Source organism: Erinaceus europaeus, unplaced genomic scaffold (genome assembly GCF_950295315.1).
Source record: "Erinaceus europaeus unplaced genomic scaffold, mEriEur2.1 scaffold_446, whole genome shotgun sequence".
In the NCBI taxonomy this organism is placed as follows: domain Eukaryota; kingdom Metazoa; phylum Chordata; class Mammalia; order Eulipotyphla; family Erinaceidae; genus Erinaceus; species Erinaceus europaeus.
This window is the reverse complement of record NW_026647234.1, coordinates 1-14,644: the sequence shown is the minus strand read 5'-3', so window position 1 is coordinate 14,644 and position 14,644 is coordinate 1. Positions and strand designations below refer to the sequence as shown.

At 49.0% G+C, this 14,644-nt stretch overlaps 1 long non-coding RNA gene across 1 annotated transcript; it reads left to right on the top strand.

Moving 5' to 3' along the window:
* The first annotated feature begins 11,348 nt into the window (after nucleotides 1-11,348).
* LOC132536249 (uncharacterized) lies at nucleotides 11,349-12,866 on the top strand. The gene is made up of 2 exons (XR_009547903.1): nucleotides 11,349-11,856; nucleotides 12,609-12,866. It is a non-coding gene; the product is annotated as an uncharacterized LOC132536249 (long non-coding RNA).
* The last annotated feature ends 1,778 nt before the right edge of the window (nucleotides 12,867-14,644 follow it).

Here is a 14,644-nt window from a genome sequence, read left to right as displayed (position 1 = left end):
CCTGCGCGCGAGTCTGGATAGGACGATCCCGGCTACTCCCATTCAGAGCGGCTGTCTGAGCCGCTTTATTAGCGGGGCTGCCAGGGTCTCCGAGAGCTCTGCCAGTTGCCTCCCTCCTGCTGCTCCTTCTCCTCTCTCCTTCCCTCCTTCCCCTGAGGGTTTTTCTTTGCACGGCCTCTTTTCTGCTTCGGCTCCAGACAGTCCCCTGAGAATGCTCGGCTCAGTCAGGGTGTGCTTTGGGATGCTCTTCTGCCCTGTGTTGGGGCAAAGCAGGGAGGCTTGGCAGCGCTTTACCTGATGCCCATGGCGCCCTGAAATCCCTTCTCCCCTCGGCGAGAATACTGACTATGCAGAAATTCATCGAGGCGGACTATTATGAACTAGACTGGTATTATGAAGAATGCTCAGACGGTAATTGTGACCCCTTCCTACACAGAGCTGGGACGTGTAGGGCCATTGTCTCCCTCTCAGGGGGTCCTAAAGCCTTCCGGGGGGTGGGGCAGGGGCACTGCAGGCAGGCATGCATGACTGGCACTGGGGAAGGCAGGGTGGAGGGGCAGGCAGGTGGGCAGGGCTCTCCACCAGGGCCGCTCCTCTGCTGTTTGTCCGGGTCGTCTGCTCAGAACAGGAGGTGGTGCTGTGCTTAGGGGCACTATGCCGCCCTGGGACCGACTTCTCTCTGGGGTGAGGCCCTCGCAGAGGTTGGCGTGGCTGCATGGAGGCAAGCCTGTACCTATGCCAGTGGAAGCGTGCTCACTGTCCTCCGGGCAGTCATAGTGTGTTCAGGGGGGCGGCTCTCTGTGGACAGCAGGCCTGGAAAGAATCCATCCTTTTCCCAAGTCCTGACCTGGTGCCACAGGGGAAGCTGGGAAGAACCGGCTGCCCACCCAGCTGAGGATGCTTTGGATCTGGCTTCTGAGATCCCTCGGGGGTGGGTGGGGTGGGATGAGGGGATGGAGATGTTAGGAGGTGCAAGGGAATCTTGACTGTTCTGTGGCTGCCTCAGTGTGTGCAGGGAGGGTGTGGCCATTCCAGAGGAGACTGGGTGGAGTGTGTGTGACTGGACAGGGCTCAAGAGATTTCAGAGACCCTGGAAATCGCCCTGAAGTGAAGCCACTGGGGAAGGCCTCAGGCATGAAAATCTGTCGGCTGCAATCTGTTTCCCTCAATGGCTTCGTTCTCACGCACACAACACGCTGGGGGGGGGGGGGTGTCTGTTCCTCTTTGAGGTATTGCAGTCTGTCCCCCGCCCCACAGGAGCCGTGATTAGGTAGGAGAATGGCTTTTTAATTGAATCGGGAGTTTCAGATTGCTCTAGCCATGACTGCACTGATTAACCTGAGTGATGTAGCAGGCTGGGAGCTGGCCTCGATAGTCAACTGAGGAGGAACTGAAATCATCTCTTCAGACTTCTGTTTCGACCACAGGCTACAGGAGAGGGGCCGGGAGGCTTTCTTGGTGGGGGTGGGGGTGGAATGGTTATTTAATCTATGAGGGAACTTCCTCCCTTGAGCCCCACTGGCCCCCAGCATCAAATGAGGACAGTGTATTGTTAGACATCTGTGTGGCCTTTTTAAATATCCTGAGTACTGATGATGATGGGTACTGTCCAGGGCCCGAGGGATAAAAATGACTGAATTCTTTTGGATATATTATTATTATTGTTGAAGTTCCCATCCTGTAACTGGCTCTGAGAAAATTGCAAGGCTGCGCCTAGCTTCCTAGGTGACTTAGGGCTCACGGAACCCTCCACAACCTTTTCACTGAGATATAATTGACAGATGTACAGCAACAGTGGGTACTTGTATCCTCCGTAACTTACAAATAACTAAATGCATCTTCTGGATTGGGGAGCAAAGTATACCTTGAGTCCTGTGAATGAGTTGGGTGTGGCCATGCCCTCCAGGGCTCTCACCCAGTGGGCTGGCTGGGCTGGAGTAGGGGAGGTTGGACCCAAACTCCTGGCCATACAAACTCTCTTCAATCTAAAATTGGAGAAGAGGCCTAGTCTTACCTGGTGTCTATCAGAGAGGACTCTCCCCCCCCCCCACCCCCCAGAGCACTGCTCAGCTCTGGCTTGTGGTGGTGCTGGGGGTAGAACCTGGGGCCTTGGAACTGCAGGCCTGACCCTAATGTGTGACCATGGTGTTGCTTCCACAGCTCCAGCAGGGTTTATACCCCAGTAGTTTTTCAGTTGGTTCTTCTTATCTCTGGACACCATGATGTCTCTTCCCACAGAAAGAGAAAATGGAGAGGTATCCCCGCTGTCCACGGGGACATAAATATTGATCGATGTTGCTATCCAGTGTCTGCTAGCACAGCTCTCCTGGTGTGGATGCAGGGGAAGGTCATCGGAGCAGAATTTACTCGGTCAACTGGCATTGTCATCATCTCGTTTTTATATTTGAAAAGATTTATTTTATCTACTTCAACTCACACAGAGATGATGTTCTCTGTGTGTCTGTGTAGAGTTTCGTGTGAGTGAGAGAAGCCAGGGCTGCGCTGTGCAGGATGAGATGCTCGGCTCAAACTGGGTTCTCGGGAATGTGAGTCCTGTGCTCTGCCAGCTGAGCTAATTCCCCAACCACTCATTTTAAAGACAGTATGACAGTATGACAACCACTCATTTTAAAGACAGCAAAAAGAATAGGACCTCAGAAATAATCTGGTGTGGAAAGCTCATGAGGGGCCGAGGGGCTCAAGAATAAGCTAATCGTGTCAACACTTGTTTATAATTCTCTCACTAGTTAGGTAATTTCCTGGTCTCAGGCTGGTGAGTCTGAAGTGCACTTTGCCGCTGTTCACACGCATCTGAAAAATGGGGAATAAGGGGCTGGGTGGTGGTCCAATGGGTTAAGTGCACATGGTGCAGAGCACAAGGTCGGGTGTAAGGATCCTGGTTTGAGCCCCTGGCTCCCCACCTGCAGGAGGGTCACTTCACAAGCGGTGAAGCAGGTCTGCAGGTGTCTTTCTCTCCCCTCTCTGTCTTCTCTTCTCTGTCCTATCCAACAACAACAATGACAGCAATAACGACAACAACAAGAGCAACAAAATGGGAAAAAGATGGCCTCCAGTTTGGTCGGGCGGTAGCACAGCAGGTTAAGCGCACGTGGTGCAAAGCTCAAGGACCGGCGTAAAGAGCCCGGTTCTAGCCCTCGGCTCCCCAACTGCAGGGGAGTCACTTCACAGGTGGTGAAGCAGGTCTGCAGGTGTCTGTCTTTCTTTCCCCCTCTCTGTCTTCCCCTCCTCCATTTCTCTGTCCTATCCAACAACAACGACATCAGTAACAACAACAATAAAAACCACATCAACGATAAAACAACAAGGGCAGCATAAGGGGAAAAAATGGCCTCCAGGAGCAGTGGATTTGTTGTGCAAGCACCGAGCCCCAGCAATAACCCTGGAGGGGAATAAAATGGGGAATCAGTCTCTGAATAATCCTCTGCTCTGTGGTCCTGTCCTTTTTTTTTTAAGGCTTTTATTTATTAATTAATGAGAGAGAGAGAGAGAGAGAGAGAACCAGGCATCACTCCGGTACATGTGCTGCCAGGGATTGAACTCAGGACCTCATGCTTGAGAGCCTAGTGCCTTAGCCACTGCGCCACCTCCTGGACCATGGTCCTATCCTTTCTAGTGAAGAGGTCGGCATAGTAGACACAGACTATTGCTGTGTCTCTTAATTTAGCATTTGAATCTCTAATGAGAGGAAGTTCTAGGGTACTTTCCACATTATGAATAAAAGATGAATCAAATATTTTGGGAAAAGCTGCAAAATCATCATTTTTGTCAAAGTTACTGACTTGCACTTAAACTGCAGGGTTAGTCCAAGAAAAAGTATCAACCAAGGGTGTGGACAGGATGAGGAAAAGCCTCTCCCAAATTGGAAGTAGGAAATGGGTCCTGCTTGCTTGTATCTTTTGAGGTGTATCTTACTTTTGGTCTTAATGCCCCTCCCCCACCCCAGCATTGTTTGTGAAACCATAAACTGTATTCCTCTCTCTACACACATACAACAAGACCTCAGAAAGCATAACACAGGATCTGAGATAGGCGCTGCAAAGAGTGAGAAATGAGAGGTGTTGACTGACGAAAGAAATACTTAGAGCTTTGAAATAGCCGGTAGTCAGCGTGAAATCTGCACAGACACGCTCGGTGTCTACAGTTTAAAACATCGGTGTCCAGCAGGGTCAAGTGGCTACAGTGAGTACACTCCACTCAAACACCTGGCCAATCTAGACATGGTTTTTGTAAGCACTTTTTCTCAGAACCACCCCAAGAGATGACTCTTGACATCAGGCTTATCTGTGAAAGTCAGGGCCAGAGTCCGTGAGGCCAGACGCAGGGCCTGGAACATGGCTGTTTTGGTCTGTTGTACAGTCTTCTGTTATTCTTTGCACCATAAGTGTCACTTGGGATTATGGGTGAGAACGTGTCACTTACAGAATGTGAGGCCTCTTTTTTTTTTAAATATTCAAAAGGCTTAGGCTCAAGTATTTGTTGATCAAGTTAAGGAAAGGGTGTGCTTATGTAGATATTCTGGATATAACATGGCAGAGAACTCAGCACTGTCCTGGTCTGTGTTTGAAGCCTGCTTTTTTTTTTTTAATTTTTAAAAATATTTTATTTATTTATTTTCCCTTTTTGTTGCCCTTGTTTTTTATCATTGTTGTGGTTATTATTATTGTTGTTATTGATGTTGTTGTTGCCGAATAGGAAAGAGAGAAATGGAGAGAGGAGGGGAAGACAGAGGGGGAGAGAAAGACAGACACCTGCAGACCTGCTTCACCGCCTGTGGAGTAACTCCCATGTAAGTGGGGAGCCAGGGGCTCGAACTAAGATCCATATGCCGGTCTTGGCGCTTTGTGCCATGTGCACTTAACCCACTGCGCTACCGTCTGACTGCCTCTGTCTTCTGTATTTTAATAGCACAAACAAGTGAACTGCCCGGGGGAGACAACGCTCAAGCACTGGCCAGTTCTGTTCTGCACGAGCAGAGAAATGACATGGAAGGGAAGCCACAGAGTGCTGGGAAGGGACCATGGCGGATGGCACAGGGGAAAGAGGAGAAGAGGAGGTTCAGTGCAGAGGATGTAGTGGAGGGCAGGTGGGCACAAATGGCAGGGGAGACCCCCATTGTGGAGGCCAAGGGTGTAAGTCTCACTTGATGAAAACCAGGGCTGCCTGTGGAGGGGGCCTGCCCTGTGGAGCTTTTTCTATGATGCTGGGAGTGTTCTGTTCTGTGCTGCCCAAGGTAGTGGGGCCACTCATCACAGGTGGCTGTAGAGACAGTTCTTTGAAGAAGAGAGACACATGGCCCCCAGAACACATGCAGAAATGCTCCAGTTCCCTCATCACCGGAGAAATGCAAATCAGAACCACACTGGGATGGGCTGCATCCATAAAACTAGAGAAGGTCAGTATTGGAGAGGATGTGGAGAGAGAGGGACTGTGTTACACTTGGGGGGGGGGGTGGAAACTGGTGCAGCCACTATAGAGACCAGTCTGGAGAATCCTTAAATGGGTACAGATGGGAATGCCATAGACCCAGCAACTCCACTCCTAGGCAGATACCCAAAAGATACAGTAACACTGAGGTGAAGAGATACATGCACCCCCATGTTCATGGAGTCTTTATTCACAGTAGCAAAAACCTGGAAACAACCAAAATGTCCTTTGGCAGAAGACTGGATAAAAAAAGTTATGGGACATAAAGTCAACAGAGTATTATGCAGCAATGAAAAGGAATGGCATTATGTCTTTTGGGAATAAAGTGGATGGAACTGGAGTAGAGGATGCTCAGTGGAGCAAGTAAAGAGGGAAGGACAACGACAGAGTGGTTTCGCTTAGATGCAGAATACAGAGAATCAAGTATATGAACTTGAGAAAACAAAATGTCAACCTATTTTCAAGACGGATGGAAGTGTTGAAAAAGTAAAAAAATAAAATAATAAATAAAAACAACAACAACAACAAAAGAAACGAGGCTACTGAGACTGGATTTTTTTTTTTTTCTCCAGGATTATTGCTGGGGCTCGGTGCCTGCACTATGAATCCACTGCTCCTGGAGGCTATTTTTCCCATTTTGTTGCCTTTGTTGTTGCCCTTGTTGTTGTTATTGCTGTTGTTGTTGGATAGGACAGACAGACATCGAGAGAGAAAGACAGACACCTGCAGACCTGCTTCACCATTTGTGAAGCAGCCCCCTGCAGGTGGGGAGCCGGGGGCTCAAACTGGGAGGGATCCTTGCGCCGGTCCTTGTGCTTTGTGCCATGTGCACTTAACCCACTGCGCTACCGTCTGACTGCCTCTGTCTTCTGTATTTTAATAGCACAAACAAGTGAACTGCCCGGGGGAGACAACGCTCAAGCACTGGCCAGTTCTGTTCTGCACGAGCAGAGAAATGACATGGAAGGGAAGCCACAGAGTGTTGGGAAGGGACCATGGCGGATGGCACAGGGGAAAGAGGAGAAGAGGAGGCTCAGTGCAGAGGATGTAGTGGAGGGCAGGTGGGCACAAATGGCAGGGGAGACCCCCATTGTGGAGGCCAAGGGTGTAAGTCTCACTTGATGAAAACCAGGGCTGCCTGTGGAGGGGGCCTGCCCTGTGGAGCTTTTTCTATGATGCTGGGAGTGTTCTGTTCTGTGCTGCCCAAGGTAGTGGGGCCACTCATCACAGGTGGCTGTAGAGACAGTTCTTTGAAGAAGAGAGACACATGGCCCCCAGAACACATGCAGAAATGCTCCAGTTCCCTCATCACCGGAGAAATGCAAATCAGAACCACACTGGGATGGGCTGCATCCATAAAACTAGAGAAGGTCAGTATTGGAGAGGATGTGGAGAGAGAGGGACTGTGTTACACTTGGGGGGGGGGGTGGAAACTGGTGCAGCCACTATAGAGACCAGTCTGGAGAATCCTTAAATGGGTACAGATGGGAATGCCATAGACCCAGCAACTCCACTCCTAGGCAGATACCCAAAAGATACAGTAACACTGAGGTGAAGAGATACATGCACCCCCATGTTCATGGAGTCTTTATTCACAGTAGCAAAAACCTGGAAACAACCAAAATGTCCTTTGGCAGAAGACTGGATAAAAAAAGTTATGGGACATAAAGTCAACAGAGTATTATGCAGCAATGAAAAGGAATGGCATTATGTCTTTTGGGAATAAAGTGGATGGAACTGGAGTAGAGGATGCTCAGTGGAGCAAGTAAAGAGGGAAGGACAACGACAGAGTGGTTTCGCTTAGATGCAGAATACAGAGAATCAAGTATATGAACTTGAGAAAACAAAATGTCAACCTATTTTCAAGACGGATGGAAGTGTTGAAAAAGTAAAAAAATAAAATAATAAATAAAAACAACAACAACAACAAAAGAAACGAGGCTACTGAGACTGGATTTTTTTTTTTTCTCCAGGATTATTGCTGGGGCTCGGTGCCTGCACTATGAATCCACTGCTCCTGGAGGCTATTTTTCCCATTTTGTTGCCTTTGTTGTTGCCCTTGTTGTTGTTATTGCTGTTGTTGTTGGATAGGACAGACAGACATCGAGAGAGAAAGACAGACACCTGCAGACCTGCTTCACCATTTGTGAAGCAGCCCCCTGCAGGTGGGGAGCCGGGGGCTCAAACTGGGAGGGATCCTTGCGCCGGTCCTTGTGCTTTGTGCCATGTGCACTTAACCCACTGCGCTACCGTCTGACTGCCTCTGTCTTCTGTATTTTAATAGCACAAACAAGTGAACTGCCCGGGGGAGACAACGCTCAAGCACTGGCCAGTTCTGTTCTGCACGAGCAGAGAAATGACATGGAAGGGAAGCCACAGAGTGTTGGGAAGGGACCATGGCGGATGGCACAGGGGAAAGAGGAGAAGAGGAGGCTCAGTGCAGAGGATGTAGTGGAGGGCAGGTGGGCACAAATGGCAGGGGAGACCCCCATTGTGGAGGCCAAGGGTGTAAGTCTCACTTGATGAAAACCAGGGCTGCCTGTGGAGGGGGCCTGCCCTGTGGAGCTTTTTCTATGATGCTGGGAGTGTTCTGTTCTGTGCTGCCCAAGGTAGTGGGGCCACTCATCACAGGTGGCTGTAGAGACAGTTCTTTGAAGAAGAGAGACACATGGCCCCCAGAACACATGCAGAAATGCTCCAGTTCCCTCATCACCGGAGAAATGCAAATCAGAACCACACTGGGATGGGCTGCATCCATAAAACTAGAGAAGGTCAGTATTGGAGAGGATGTGGAGAGAGAGGGACTGTGTTACACTTGGGGGGGGGGGGTGGAAACTGGTGCAGCCACTATAGAGACCAGTCTGGAGAATCCTTAAATGGGTACAGATGGGAATGCCATAGACCCAGCAACTCCACTCCTAGGCAGATACCCAAAAGATACAGTAACACTGAGGTGAAGAGATACATGCACCCCCATGTTCATGGAGTCTTTATTCACAGTAGCAAAAACCTGGAAACAACCAAAATGTCCTTTGGCAGAAGACTGGATAAAAAAAGTTATGGGACATAAAGTCAACAGAGTATTATGCAGCAATGAAAAGGAATGGCATTATGTCTTTTGGGAATAAAGTGGATGGAACTGGAGTAGAGGATGCTCAGTGGAGCAAGTAAAGAGGGAAGGACAACGACAGAGTGGTTTCGCTTAGATGCAGAATACAGAGAATCAAGTATATGAACTTGAGAAAACAAAATGTCAACCTATTTTCAAGACGGATGGAAGTGTTGAAAAAGTAAAAAAATAAAATAATAAATAAAAACAACAACAACAACAAAAGAAACGAGGCTACTGAGACTGGATTTTTTTTTTTCTCCAGGATTATTGCTGGGGCTCGGTGCCTGCACTATGAATCCACTGCTCCTGGAGGCTATTTTTCCCATTTTGTTGCCTTTGTTGTTGCCCTTGTTGTTGTTATTGCTGTTGTTGTTGGATAGGACAGACAGACATCGAGAGAGAAAGACAGACACCTGCAGACCTGCTTCACCATTTGTGAAGCAGCCCCCTGCAGGTGGGGAGCCGGGGGCTCAAACTGGGAGGGATCCTTGCGCCGGTCCTTGTGCTTTGTGCCATGTGCACTTAAACCGCTGCGCTACCTACTGCCCAGCCCCTGGGATTGTATTTCATGCAAGGTGTAGCTTTGGGAAGATGGTTATGGGTAGAGTCACCTTAGGAGTATTTTCAAAGATATGAAATCAGCTTGTGTTTTCACTTATATGCTTTGTGACCCAGCACAGCATCCCACACACATGATGATGGTCAGTCCTGTACCTGTTGAATGAATGATCTGCAAGGCAGATTCCCTTCCCTTCTCCCCCTCCCTCTCTCCTCTTTGTCCCTCCCTCCCAGACTTCCATGACTTCAGACTCACTGTCAACTTAAATTTGATTAACAAGCCCTACTCGACAACACTTATTGAGGTTAAAGTTGCCTTTTTTCCCCCCAAGTGTGTGTGTTCATAAACATATTTACAGCATCTTCAGGTTTCCAAGATGCTATTTTATACTCCTTGCCACAGAATTTCTATGAAAGTTGTTAATAAATAAATAGCCAGACAATGCAGACATCTCTAGGTCTTAATTTTTTAAATTTTATTTTATTAGTGATTTAATAATGATCAACAAGATTGTGGAATTCAAGAGGGGTACACTTTCACAGAGTTCCCACCACCAGAACTCCGTATCCCATCCCCTCCCCTGATAACTTTCCTAGTCTTTATCCCTCTGGGAGGATGGACACAGGGTCATTGTGGGATGCAGAAGGTGGAAGGTCTGGCTTCTATAATTGCTTCCCCGCTGAACATGGGCGTTGACTGGTCAATCTGTACTCCAGCCTGTCTCTCTCTTTCTGTAGTGGGGCAAGGCTCTGGGGAGGTGGGGCTCTAGGACACCTTGGTGAGGTTGTCTGCCCAGGGAAGTCAGGGTGGCATCATGGTAGCATCTGCAACTTGGTGGCTGAAAAGCATTTAATTTTTTTTTTTTTTGCCTCCAGGGTCATCACTGGGGCTCAGTGCCTGCACTATGAATCCACTGCTCCTGGTGGCCATTTTTTCCTTTTTGTTATTCTTGTTATTGGATAGGACAGAGAGAAGTTGAGAGAGGAGGGGGAGATAGGGAGGGAGAGAGAAAGACAGACACTTGCAACCCTGCTTCACCATGCATGAAGCTTCCTCCCTGCAGGATCTGAGAACTCAAACCCCGGACCCTCGTGTGGGTCCTTGTGCGCTTAACTGGGCACACCACCACCTGGCCCCAGGACATAATTTTTAACATTTCTTTATTATTATATTCTGGTTTCTCTCTTAGAGGCACTTGCATCTGGTTGTAGATTAGATTTTTTAAAAAAGATTTTATTTATTAATGAGAAAGATAGGAGGAGAGAGAAAGAACCAGACATCACTCTGGCACATATGCTGCCAGGGATCGAACTCAGGACCTCATGCTTGAGAGTCCAAAACCTTACTTATCACTGCACCACCTCCCGGACCACAGATTAGATTTTTATAAAGGAAGCCATTCAATTTAGTTGACGTTTTTTAGTGCTCTGTGTAGGCTCTTCAGCCCAGAAGGGGTTAATGGTAGATGGGAACCGGCCCCCGAGCCTATGCAGGGAATTTTTCTGACCATCTGCTAAGGGCTTTCCTCTAGGTTACCTGAGGGAGGAACTGGCAGATTCAGGTCTCCTGGTCCAGCTTTTAGGAGCCCAGAGACCTGCCGCTGGGAGGCGGAGCAGCACAGAAGTTGCAGAATGTGCTGTGGCTCGCCGAGATGCCAGCACCCAGGGCCACCTTCCAGTGGCTTTGATGGAAGAACCTGCCATGTTCACTGTTACAGACAGAATCGAATTATATAGAGGACTCTGTAGTGAGATAGGCAATTAAACTGTGGATTCGGGCAATATTACAAGCTATTAGGCTCCAGATTTCCCTCCTCTTTATCCTAGCAATTAGAAGAGATCTTTGTAAATTTGGCTGTGAGTACCCAGATGAGTGGGTGGGCTTCATAAAAGGCAGTTGCAAGAAACCAGCAGATGGCAGCATGTTAATGCCAAAGAAAGATGCGTGAACTAAGCTGAACGCAGGTGGTAATAATGGTCACCGTGATTTCTCTTGCCAGAAATCAGAAAGCTCACTGGTCTCCCTCTGGGTTCTGTGTCAGGCTCTTGCCAGTCACGTTTGTCTTGACTTCTGAAGCACGCCCACAGGAACTCATTCAGCCAGACACCTCCTCCCCGAGAGCCCCACCTTTGAGGCAGGTGTGTCCATGCCTAAGGCTTGGTTGGTATTGCCCTGTGCCGTTGCTATGAAATTTCCAGGAAGCTACCATTCTTCTTTGCTGCTGGGGGGTGGGGGGGAGGAAAACTAGGGAGAAGAATCTGGAGGCGGAGAACTTGCCTGAGTTCTTGCACCAGCCTGCCCACCTCCCCTCCTAATGGAAAGCAACTGACAAGTGTCGCCCTGGTGCCTGGTGGGGCATTCCCACTGTGACAGGTGTTTCACCCCTGCCCCACCCCCTGGCTCCAGACAGGGGCCACCTCCTTCCGGGTCCTGCCTCTGAGATGCTGGCCAATGGCTGTAATCACACCCTCCACTCCAGCTGAATTAAGGAATGGCCAAGGCTCCCGCCAGGGCCCAACCTGTGCCCTGTGGGCCAGGGCCCTAGTGGCTTCTCCAGGTAGGCAGCCGGGAGGTCCCCCCGAGGACAGCCTGATAGGACAATGATCTGGCTTTGGGGTGACTCCAGCAATGTCCCTGAGAGCCGCGGAGGGGGAAGAAGAATGCTTTGAATACGAATGCCCAGATGAAGAGAGGAAGCCCAGCCATGAACAGCAAGAAGCCCTGGACCTGTTGGAAGGGGGTAGATTCTTTTTTTTAATTTTTTAAAATATTTATTTATTGATTTATTCCCTTTTGTTGTCCTTGTTGTTTTATTGTTGTAGTTATTATTGATGTCGTTGTTGTTGGATAGGACAGAGAGAAATGGAGAGAGGAGGGAAAGACAGAGAGGGCAGAGAGAAAGACAGACACCTGCAGACCTGCTTCACCGCCTGTGAAGCGATCCCCCTGCAGGTGGGGAGCTGGGGTCTCGAACCGGGATCCTTACGCCAGTCCTTGCACTTTGCACCACCTGCACTTAACCCACTGCACTACCGCCCAACCCCCAATTACCTGTATTTTTTATTTATGTATTTATGTATGTATGTATGTATGTATTTATTTTTTGCCTCCAGGGTTATTGCGGGAGCTCGGTGCCTGCACCACGAATCCACTGCTCCTGCAGACCATTTTTCCCCCTTTGGCTGCCCTTGTTGCTTTATCATCGTTGTGGTTATTATTATTGTTGTTGTTGTTGTTGTTACTGTCATTGGATAGGACAGAGAGAAATGGAGACAGGAGGGGAAGACAGAGAGGGGGAGAGAAAGATAGACACTAGCAGACCTGCTTCATCTCCTGTGAAGCGACCCCCCTTGCAGGTGGGGAGCCGGGGGCTTGAACTGGGATTCTTACACTGGTCCTTGTGTTTTGCGCCACATGTGCTTATCCCGCTGTGCTATTGCCCGACTCCCGGAAGGGGGTAAATTCTGCCTTGTTTTCTCTGTGTGTCTGTAGACTTGGCTACTTCACTGACTTAACAACACTTCTTTATTTTCTGACTGAGCTGTGGCTGGAGCTACACAGATCTTACATGGTGAATGGCTTGATGACACCCAGATCAAGCCGTGGGGAAAATTTCCAGCTTTCTGGGAGCCCGCTCCCTCCAGTGCATTTTCTAGTTAACATCTCTCTCTCCTGGGAAACCATTAGCCTGACTTCTGGAACCCTGCATTTGTTTGGGCTGTTCCTGAGCTAAGTAAATGGTAACAAGTAGTAGATTTTATTCTTGTGTCTGGCCTCTGTGGCTTGCCCAACGTCTTCAGAACTCAGAGGCATTGCAGGTAGGAGTAGTCGTTGTCTTTTATTTGTTTTCCAGCACTCCATTTTAAGTTTCAGCTGTTGACTTGTGGTCAAATGAGTTTTGGCAAATCAGTGGACAGGAGGCTGAGTCATTGTGAAATAAAGCTTGCTTTGGTGCTGGCATTGCTGATTTAAAGTAATTGTTAGTCACCAGTTGGAGGCAGGGTTTATTTTCAACTTGGATTTCAAGGAGAAAAGTGTGAGGGCTGCTGCTGGTGGGGCGTGTTAGTGAGAAAGGTGCCAGAGGTGGGGTGTGAGTTTCCTAGTTGCCCTCTGGGGCTTTTCACCCACAGCCCAGAAAGGGGCTTTGGGGGGTGAAACAGGATGTTGGGACAGTGACTCCAGGAAAGTTCTATCTATAGGTTCTGGTGAAAGCAGCCAGGCATCTTGTCTCAGTCCAGGGCTTTCATGCTCCAGCAGCCCTTAGAGTTAGTTACAGCCAGCCAGGTACTGAGTTTGCTGCTCTGGAAATATTGCTCACGAGTCATATACAGGACAATTCCAAGTCTTGATCAGAGGAAAAGGACGGCAGTGGGAAGAGCCAGAAGAAGGAGGCCTCCCTCCATGATACCTGGCCCTTCCTTAGAGGAGAGGGAGCGAGGGACAGTTCTCAAGTGCCTTCCTAGAGCCTGGCCCAGTGCAGATTGGACTGGGTTGGCGTGGCTCCGCCCCTTAATTCCCTGCCTCTCAGTGTAGGGCCTGTGTACTGGTATCACCAGGAGCCTGTTAGAAGTGTAGACTCCCAGGCTCCACCCCAGACCCGGTGAGTCAGAGCCTGCCTTTCACGTGCTCTCTAGGGAATTCCTGGGCTCAGTTGAGTGTGACACAAGCTGCTGCCTCAAAGCGTAGAAAGCTGACCTTTGAAGCCAGTCACTGATACTTCAGATTCTAAATGGAAGGCCCTTCAAGAATCTGTAGCAATGCCATGTAGCCTACTCATAGAAACAGAACCACAAAAAACCAAACTAGTCGTGCAGTTACTTGGAATGTCTATATCTTAAACATCTAAAAATTATTTCATTCATTTTTATTTTACTGGATAGAGAGAGAAATCAAGAGGGAAAGAGGAAAGAGTGAGAGAGAGCTGCAGCAGTGCTTGACCACTCATGAAGCTTTCCCCCGCAGGTGGGGATGGGGTTCTGCAAGCGGGGCAGGACCTTGCTTTTCTTTGACACAATCACAGTGCCCTTGTCCGAGTGAGTGGGAAGCAAGTGTCAGTGCCCAAGGCGTCTGTGAACAGTGACAGCATATGCAGGTGTGAACACATCCCTGGACCCTGATGCGGCCTGGGTAACTCCCTGCCCTCTCCCACCCTCGACCTGTCAGAAAGCAGCGCTCTGTTGGTTGAAAAGCCAACAGTCAGAATTGGTATTTAGGTTGCTTTGAGAGCTGTGGGCACAGAGACAGCCACCTGGTGATGGGTGTTCCCTAACGTCACCCATTTGATCTTCAGCCTTTGAGAAGAATGTTGCTCCCAATTTGCAGTCTGGAGCACTTGAACCTCAGACAGGTAGCTTGTGACCCTGACTCTCATAACCATAAGTACACAGCAGGGCTAGAAAACAGTTAGTCTCTAAGCTAGTGGAGTCTGGGGCTCTTTCTTCAGATTGTTTTGAATCCTCATAACTTTCATAGTTGTCATAAGGTGGGTGCTTGCTCAGATTACAGAGCTGCGAGAGGCTGTCTTGTTC